At 36.9% G+C, this 10,286-nt stretch overlaps 1 long non-coding RNA gene across 1 annotated transcript; it reads right to left on the reverse strand.

Moving 5' to 3' along the window:
- Positions 1 to 8,726: 8,726 nt before the first annotated feature.
- LOC130464831 (uncharacterized) lies at positions 8,727 to 10,061 on the reverse strand. Its single transcript, XR_008925151.1, has 3 exons — positions 9,831 to 10,061; positions 9,484 to 9,544; positions 8,727 to 9,052 (listed from the first exon to the last, which is right to left on the reverse strand). It is a non-coding gene; the product is annotated as an uncharacterized lncRNA (long non-coding RNA).
- Between the last annotated feature and the right edge of the window lie 225 nt (positions 10,062 to 10,286).

The following is a 10,286-nucleotide window of genomic DNA, read 5'->3' on the forward strand; positions in this document are numbered from 1 at the left end:
ATTTACCAGAAAATGATCAAACTGATGAGAAGTCTTGACAAATCCTCTAAACCCTCAAGAACACTGGACAGCGAATCCAAGAACACTCAAGCGCAAGCACAAGCAGATCGTTGGCAGGACGAAATTTGCTTTCTCTCTCTAAGAAAAATTGCTCTGAAGTAACAAAAGAAAAATGAAAGAGGAACTGAAGATTTTAAAGGAAAATCTAAGCTCTGAAAAGCCCTCACACATGGCGCTCCCTCCGATCAAGCATCCTACTCCACAGGGACAAGGGGCATCCTCCTTGAGGGGCAAATGATGTGGCCTAAAAGAATGCCACCTGACTGTACTATCAAAGCCCAGAAAAAAGGCCCAAAAGCCTGCCTGCGGGCTTTTCTAAACTTCACACGGCCAAGGCCCAAACTATTAAGAGGCCCACTTGGTCCAAACCAAGCCTCCAAAAACTTAGCAGGACACGTGTCCCGATCTTGCATAACACCTAATCATGCAGGACCAGTCCCCGAGAAACCCTAGCACTATAAATAGAGCAGATCCCTAGGTAAAAGGCATTCAATTCATCCCCACCAACAAAAACTTATCTTTGCTCTGCCTTCTCTCTACAAATTACTTATCTCTCTAGCTTATACTTACTTAAGCATCGGAGGGAATATTCCTACGGGAATATTCTTGTTTTGCAGGTTGCCAGAAGTTCGTGCCAGGTCATACTTGATACCTCCGAGGAACGCATGCCACGTCAGCACCGTAAAAGATCCCACAACAAGTAGGCTGGAGCAATGCTTCCAATCAGTGAGTTCTAATCTATATTAGGCTCATAGCTTACTCTTGACTGAACCTATAAGGTCACACCATTGGCATGTAACAGATCACTGGATTAAATGAATCGAAAATTCATTTAATAGCTTTTCGGGAATTAGTTAAGAAAAACATAAATATACGATATGACGTAGGATCGGAATCGTATATCGTATTGTGTATATTCGTAAGCTAGGAAAAACGAATAATCGTATATGCATGACATTGGATCTTCAAAGAACTATACGATAAATAATCGCCGGAAGGCATTAGACGCAAATACGAGAAGGCAACACTATCGGCCCAACGAGCCAAGCGCACAAGCACGCAAGACCCATTGAGGCACAACAGCGTGCCAGCGCCAAGCAAGGCCCGTGCACTCGGCTGGGTGCACGCAGGGACAAGCAGCAGCAACATCGCACACGGCAATGCCGACGGCCCAGCTCATGTGGTTGTGGGCTCGTGGGCTTGTGCGAGTAATGATGGCCGGTTCTTGCCTTTGTGGCTTGGTCGGTTGGTGTTATAACCCGTTATAACCTTAGGGTTATAACACCAATCCACCCTTATGTTTTTCCACACACTTTATCCTAATCAGTTTTAACCTAAACAAAAGAGAAAACCTAAAGTCTCTTTGTGCCTCCGTTACAAACTGTTTTTCCCAAAAGCAAATATCTTGAGTGACTTCTAAGCCACCGATCTCAAGACGGATCTGAACGTGTCGGTGAACCAAGTAGAGGAACAACATATGGAGTTCTTGTTCGTGTTCGTGATACGTTGAATCTAGGGAAAACACGCTACAAACGTAAGTTTGCTTGATCTGTACTTTATACATGATTCCTGGCTTTGGGGTTGTTCGACTACTATGTTATGTATTTAACTGTAAACCCCTATAGTGTTACCAGAGGAACATGTATTTAAAGTACTTATTGGCATGTTATTATGTTTGTGATTATTGTCGAATTTTTCTGAATTTTTTCGTGAATTTTTCTGGATTATTGGTAAGTCGTAGAAAGTATTCTAAAATCGTAAAATGTCGGGAATTCGATTTTTCTGACCCTAATCTGATTGAAAATGGTGTTTTAAGATCAACTCAAGTGAACAGAATCTCAAAAACAGGCCCCGAAGTTCGTGTTTTTGGGCGTTTTTGTTAATTAATCAATTAATTTGTTAAATTTGGAAAGTTTTTCAATTAATTGCTCGACCTAATGAACTCGAAATTAATTGAAATTTTTCCCTACTGTTCTTGGGTATATTATGGACTTATGGTAATTTTTTCGTCCATGAATATTAAGTATAAACCCTAACTTGATTTTTACCTAATTTAATGATTTTAGATCTTAGATCTGAAAATTTATTTAGGTGAGAAGGGGAATATGATTTCATGTTTATATGGCAAATTAAAAAATATGGATTAAAATTTTGATTGGACTCGTTAATTTTTAATCATCACCTAAACCAATCGATAAAAATCTAATTTTTTGAACGTTTAGAACGATTTAAAGCTTTAGATTTGATTATCAAAATCATTCAAATTTTGTTGATGTTGCATCGTATGTTAAATTTGAATTTTTCAGTTAGCAAAGATTTATAAATTTTTCAAATTTGATTGTTTGAAATTAAATAAAATCACGCACTTTCTTATTTTTCGTAATATGAACGATTAATTTTGTTAAAATTATGAAAAATAATGTCATGCAAATAATGTTTCGTGAAATTAATTTTTTTTTTATGGTTGGCTCTTAAGGCACGAGCCAAAAGGCACGGGAACATAGGGGTGTGCGGCATGTGCGGCTAGCCGTAGCCCGTGCATGCTGCACACCATGTCTAGGCGCAGACACGAGGCAAGTGTGCCAACGCGTGCTGACCAAGGCAAGCAAGCAGGCAGCAACAGCAGCTCGCGTGCTGCGTGGCTGTGCGCTGCGCTGTGCGAGGAGAGGGGCAGAGATGCTCCTTGTCTTCGTGTGGCACACAATGCACAAGGCCTCGATGGGCTGGGCGCAAGCCTAGCCCATGTTGCACAATTATGTTATTTTGCTTCGTTTTAAGTCAAGGCCTAATTTTGGGCATTGGGCTTAATTTTGCATGAAAGGGCTGACGGTGGACTTTTTATTTATTTTATTTTGCATGAAAGGGTCGGGCCGTAAGTTTAAATATTTAAAATTAAATGTCCAAATTAAATATTGGTTTAAGTGGGAGCCGTTTAAATGAAATTATTTAAAATAATTAATTCTAATTATTTTTCGTAGGGCACCATTATTTTAATTAAATTAAATTTCGATTAGAATAATTCTAAGGATTAATAATTCGGAATTGATTAATCTTTAAGGAGGTGTTTTACGTGAACGTGATTTTAAATAAATCATGTAAATACTTGCATATTTATTTGGGCCATTCGTTTTAGGACACGAATGGATGAAGGTATAGAAATTATTTTATGTATTGCAGGTATTGAAGGTGACTAGTATGGCCAATCTAGGATAGTTAAATACGGTCTGCGTACCGTTTTATCTTTGAATGCAAAGTTTTAATATGGTCTGCGCACCATTGAAGTTTTGATGTAATTAAGTTATTATTTCAAGTTCTTCTAGGATATTTAAAATTTTAAGTTAGCTTTTGAATGGAGTTCAAGACGATGCCAAGCTAACAAGGTGAAGGGAAGATTGGATGCTTCAAGACCAAGTTTTTGGGCCATACTAGTTCACCAAAGTTATTTATGCACTTTTATATATTGAATGGATATTATGCATGAATGTAATTAAGTATATTATGCATGAATGTTGTTTGTATGTTTGATTAGATTTAGTTCACTAAATAATCAAACCAACATAGAAACAACTAGGTCCAAAGTAATATTGAGTTTATAATTGCCTTCCAAATCAAGCACTTACAAAAATCTAAGGACCTAAGGTAGTAGGTTTTCGCCAAAGTGAGGTGCTTTTTTAGTATACTTAGATGGTAAGGTATCCCAAAGGAACACGTTGATTGTGGTTTTAACTCAAACAACAATGGCATATGTTGTGGCAAAGGGATAAATTATGGTATTAATTTATTAACCAAGAGTAATTTGGAGATTAATAGCAATTGTTAGGTTATGATACATATGAACAACATAAATCATGCAGAAATACCTATATGCCAGGATTCAAATTAATTGCACATAATCAAATAATTAGTCTAGGATGCATACACTTTGTAGTGTGCCCTCCCTAGCAGCGCCCGAACCGAACAAGAACAAGTCTTTAGGACTCCAAGTGTCGTCCCTCCGTAGAAAGTCCACAGCACGTCCGGATCCGCCTTAAGATTGGCCAACTAGAATCGCCCTTAAGGTACTAGTGATTTTCGGCTAATATGGGGCAATAATATGACTGAATTTTGCTCTCAAAATGTCACTTTGAATACTTGAAACTCGTCCTTAAATTGTGAACCTAGGCCACATATTTATAGGGGTATGGAAAGGAATTGGAATCCTACTAGGATACTAATTAGCATAATTAGAATTATATTAAAACTCTTATTAACTATTTTATCCATTAGGATTAGGAATTTAATCATTGAACAAATCCCTTTAGATTTAGGATTTGTATCGGACATAAAAACACGCATACGAGCATGGCGCACAATCCACGCAAGCCTTGCGGCCCACGCGAGCAGCGCAGCTCGCAACCCATTCGAGCGCGCGCGCCTTGGCCTGCTGGGCCTGGCCTTGCGCTTGGCCTGGCGTGGCCTTGGCTGCCTTGTGTGGCGCGCAGGCTTGCTGGACGCGGGCCTGGCTTCGTGCTGGGCCTTCTTCTAGCAAGTCTCGTCCGATGCTAATTCGTAAGACGCGCTTCCGATTAATTTCCCGATTCCAGAATTCATTTCCGATACGAACAATATTTAACATTTCTGATTCCGGAATTAATTTCCGTTTCGAAAAAATATTTAATATTTCCGTTTCCGGAATTATTTTCCGATTTCAATAATATTTCCGATTCCGACAATATTTCCGTTTCCGGCAATATTTCAAATTCCGGCAATATTTCCATTTCCGATAATATTTTCCGATACGTACCATGTTTCCGTTTCCGGCAACATCTACGACTTGGATAATATTTATATTTCCGATACGATCCATATTTTCGTTTCCGGCAATATCATCGTTTCCGGAGTATTCATTATTTGCCTTTGACGATCTCAGCTCCCACTGAAGCCAAGATCCGTCGATTCTGAATATCCATAGATGGAGTATTTAAAGCCATTAAATACTTGATCCGTTTACGTACTATTTGTGTGACCCTACGGGTTCAGTCAAGAGTAAGCTGTGGATTAATATCATTAATTCCATTTGAACTGAAGCAACCTCTAGCTAGGCTTTCAGCTCACTTGATCTCACTGAATTATTAACTTGTTAATTAATACTAAACCGCATTTATTAGACTTAACATTAAATGCATACTTGGACCAAGGGCATTATTTCCTTCAGTCTCCCACTTGTCCTTAGGGACTAGTCAGCCTAAAATCTCAATGGGGCTAATCAAACTAAGTCTTGTAAGGTTCAGTCAGCCTGCAAAACCACAATTGGAAGACACGAGCAATCCTTGTCCTAATGGTGGCTAGTCCTGGCATCAGAACAAGAATTGTAACAAAAAACTGGCTGCAACCATCATTATCATAACAACCACACCTCTGGGGTTTGGTCGTTACTCAAGGGGCTACTTGTACGGGAAGCCCTACCGGCATGCTGGGACATTCCATAGCGGTTCTTAACAATGCATAATAAGAAAAGGAAGACCAAGACTACAGTCGGTAACTGGGGTCTACCACACGCAGTCGACCTTTCGCTATCAGCACCTATCTTTCGGGTCCTAAAGGGAGGATCCGGGACCAAAGGGTAATAAACCGGGTCCTCCGTACAAACGACCCGTCAATATATATGGACCCCCACCAATGCCAAAGGTATGCAATTCCACCCAATCATTCTTATAAGCATTTATTACAGAGCTATCAACACAATCTGACTTAAGCATCGGAGGGGTAATTCTCCGATCACCCCCAAGGCTAGTTAACAGTTCCATTGTGCAGGACACAGTCAGCATCAAGTATCAAAGACCAGTCAACCCTTTTCCTGTTCCAAGTCCGTTACCGGAACACAAAGTTCTTGTAAACTTGAAAGTTAGACTCAAGTGTGTTCTCATTATTGTGAGCTAGTAAGCGGTATCCATACAAGAACATTCCTGAGTAACGAGGAATCCCCAGTTCCTGTTCAACCCTAATCAACCTATCCTCAAACACTCGAGTCCTTACAAAGAAGGCACAAGGATCTTGAACAATGCGTTTCTGGAATATATTATACGTAATGTCATATTTTTTCAGCAAATCAACATGCGAAATCAAATATTTATGGCTGATCCAAGGGACTTTAAGATACGGAGTAAGACTTAAGAATCCTACACACATTCTCATCACTACTCGTAACCTGCCTCAAAGTTTGGATTACACGACTCAAGCTTCTAATTTCAAACAATATTCAGCAACCAATAGATAGATCAGAAACAGAGAGTCCTGATTCCTGAAGAAGCTCAATTTTGGGTTTTAGGGTTTTCTCAACATTAGACAATAGAATTCGAGGTTCAATTCGAACGGTCTTTCGAATTTGGGATTCATCAAATCTGATTTGTTTGAAGAAATTAGTCACTAAATTAGCATTACTAACTATATTAGAATCATCACCTACATTCTTTAGTCCTGATGATATCCGACGCTGAGAGAGCCTGGTTGAGGTGAAGAAGGATTGTTGGGAAGAAAAGCCTAGAGAATCAACCACGTAATTCGCCAACAAAGAAGATGATTTAGCTTCTGTTGGGGAAGATGAAGTTGAATAGAGTAGAAGGCGCCGGAAGCCATGAATGAAGCTAAGAGCTTGGACGCCATTGAAGCTACATTTCAGTTTCAGCATCCTGCTTTGCGGTCAAGTATGGAAGAACAGTTGATCCTTCTCAACCAAAAAAAACAATAAAATTAAATTAAATGGAGGTGCAGTGAAAGAATTATGTGGTCTATGTTCTATTCGACTTTTTTGACTTATTTCATACTCCCTCTGTTCTTGAATGTTAGTCCCATCTCTAAATTGAGTTATTTTTTTTATTAGTTTCTTTTGTAATCTTTCTTTATTTGTCTAACACTTATCTCCTTTATACTCTTACAAATATCTCAAAAGCCCACTTGGTTACTTTCAAATAAACTGTTATCCCCATAAACCCCTCAATTACTTCTCTCTCCTACCCCCACATGAGTTATATTCTATTGAAACTAGTCTTATATGCACACGATGCGTGCGGGCTGTTAAAAAAACTAAAAGTTGTGCTATTATATATGTCACCACAAACTTTAACCAATAAAAAATGTTCACAAAGTTCATCTTAAAAAGTTATGCATCATATAGATCAAGAATTAGTAAGTTCATTCATTGAATTCACATAAAAATAGGTGTGATAAATGTTGAAAGAAATATTTCTATTTGGTTATCCGTTATAGATACAATCATATAAGTATATAATATACCAAGAAATATTTTGCGATCTATGGTACCTTTCATCTGATCTTAAAAAGTAAAATAAAAACTTAGTCTACTGATAAGAATTGTGTTCTAAAACAGAAGCTGAGGAATACAGACTAAATATTTAATTCTAGCTCAAAGTAATGACTACACTGAAATCAGGGAAATTCAAATTTCTATGGAGAACCTACGAATCTGTGCTGAAATATCTTACAGCTACATTCACAATAAGATAATCCTTCGTTGTTGCTCTGACGGTTGTGTTTGACGTCCCGTTGTGAAAATTGGTAGCTTGCTTGCATAGTCTGCACATTGTTAACCTACTTACATTAAGTTCCGGTCTTGGTATAAAGTAATACACACACATTTCATACCTCTTGGGGAATTTAGTCGGACGTACAACAGTACAATACTAATACACTTTCTCAGTGAAAGCATAATTCTTTAGCTACATAATAGTTACCCAAGTCATATTTAGCTACAACTTAATTCTTTATTTTTCCTTCCCATAACGTTGACGCTTTCCAAACACTTTCTGGTGAATACAATCAAAGTGATACACCATGTAAGACATAAAATTGAAAGGCAACCAAAATCAAAATTCATTAAATCTTAGGAGAAATAAACCATTCTAAGCAGACCTTGTGAAATGGGTTTATCCGTTTATAGAGATATTAATAAACTGTCAATGGAGAGAGTGAAATTAGATTTTTTTGGGATATGTTTTATGCTTTTGGTTAGAGCCTCATCCAGAAATTCGAGAATGGGGGTTCAAATATGGGATGAAATAAATCAATTACTCGACATAAAAGTTCAATACCATAGTTTCACATTGTAGCATTGCAACAAACAGATTAACAACCAATCCATTACCATTACAAATCCCAAAATAAGGATGAATGCACATTAGAGGAATAAACTTAAATTTTAAGTGAGCAGATACCCATTGACTCCTATTTGTAATCATTTACACCAATTTTACACTCTTAAAATGGATTATCATACAATTAACATAAATAAGAAGATTATCATATAAAATTGATATTGTGCATTTCTTAAGATACTTTCCGCTTTCATTTGCAACCTCTTAATTTGATTAAAAATTGTGTTGCACATAAGAGGCACCACAAATAACATCCAAAAATAACAAATTAGTCAAAGCAGACCTCCAATTTCCAGTCTTTCTCCCTGTTTCTCCTCAATTCTCAATTCAATCAAATTAAACAAATTCCCGCATTTCAGCACAGTTCAACCAAATAAGATCACAACAGAAATGCACAAAAACAAATTTCTACACAACAGGAACCTCAAATAAATGTAAAGCTATAATGTAATGAATAATTACCCCATTTTTATTCCACTTGAAGCTCTTCATCCATATGGAAAAACAACTACACGATATCAAACTCGTCAGCGCAAAATGGGCTAAAAACTCCTACTTGTAATCATCTTTCACCGCTAAATCATCTCCTCCCAAATAAGCCCGTGTTTTAAACCAAATTCCCAAAATTTAATTCCATCAGTTCATTGTAATCAAGATAATCTCCCCAAACCCAGAAAATATTACTCAAAACAACACCAATTAACGGCAAAAAATATGAATTTAACAACAAATTCGATTGCTAAAAACAGACAACTTACAACCATGAATTGAAATAGACCATTAGCATATCCCCTCTGCCCATTTCTACTTCCCCTTGTTCCTTGCCCTTAATACCCATTGTCCTGCATTCACCAATCCCTATCATCAGACTAAACCCCCTCAAACTTCCCACAAAAGTTCACAATAAAAGAAAGATAAATTCAGCACAAATTTAATCTAAAAGTTCAGTACCCAGAAATGCAAACCAACTCTAAAGAACATAAATTTTGAAAAGTAAAATTACATCAACTACAAAATTGATAAAATACAAATTTAACTCTTTTAATCAGTCAAAAATTCTAAAACCTAGATAAATTATCACAAAAATTCAGCACCTAACCAATTCAAAACGACATAAAATAGGAAATATAGATTGAATAACTCGATGACTACTGTTTTGAATTCCACCAACCAATAACATAACTTTCATTCATCTTTCTACAAATTGAACAATATCAACCAGTGTTTATCAATAAAACGTTCGATCAAAGCTGAAAACTTGGAAAAAAGAAACCTCTTTTCGGCCGGTACGGAGTATAAGCAAAACCACCAATCATTCTCTATTCTTGAAAAATCTGTAAAACACAAACAAAGAAAAAAAATCAACCTGTAACGCAATCCGAAGAAGAAAGTCATCAATTTACTTTATATTAACAAAAATAAAGCCTAATAGATTGGCGATTACATTTCAATTTCATGAATAAATCCAATTTAAAACCCCCCCAATAAATTTAAATTCTAATTGATCAGGGACTTAAATGAAAATCCCAAATCCAACATCTGTGGGGAAATTAAAAGCGATAAAAAACCCAGAAAAAATAGGAATTTGGGAAATAATTACCGAAAATTCAAGAAAATTACCTCAGATTCTCGGGAATTAAAGTTTAAGGGAGAAAGAATTGATGAGTTACCAAATTACACAACATGTAAGGGTGGTTGATGCGGAGCATAGAGAACTTGGGAGGAGTTTTAGAAGGGTGGTTGATGCGGCGGCGGTTGAAGGTTTTGGCGTTGAAGGTTCTGAGGAGAGAGAGAGAAGGAGATATTGGGCTGAATGATGTTACTGATTTGGGTAATCGATTTTTTTTTCAAAATTATGTTACTGATTTGTTAAATTCATATCCAGCATTTAAATCAATAAATAATCAAATTTTAAATTGAATTTAATTATGCAAGTGTAGAGGGTATATTAGTATTTTATTGGGGACACCAAAAGCAGGATTACGAAAATAACCCTCCCCTCTTGGCTTATATAATAGAGAACTCCCCTCTTGGCTTATATAATAGAGATTCATGTGATAATTGTACTTATGTTAG

Source organism: Spinacia oleracea, unplaced genomic scaffold, assembly GCF_020520425.1.
Source record: "Spinacia oleracea cultivar Varoflay unplaced genomic scaffold, BTI_SOV_V1 SOVchr0_005, whole genome shotgun sequence".
In the NCBI taxonomy this organism is placed as follows: domain Eukaryota; kingdom Viridiplantae; phylum Streptophyta; class Magnoliopsida; order Caryophyllales; family Amaranthaceae; genus Spinacia; species Spinacia oleracea.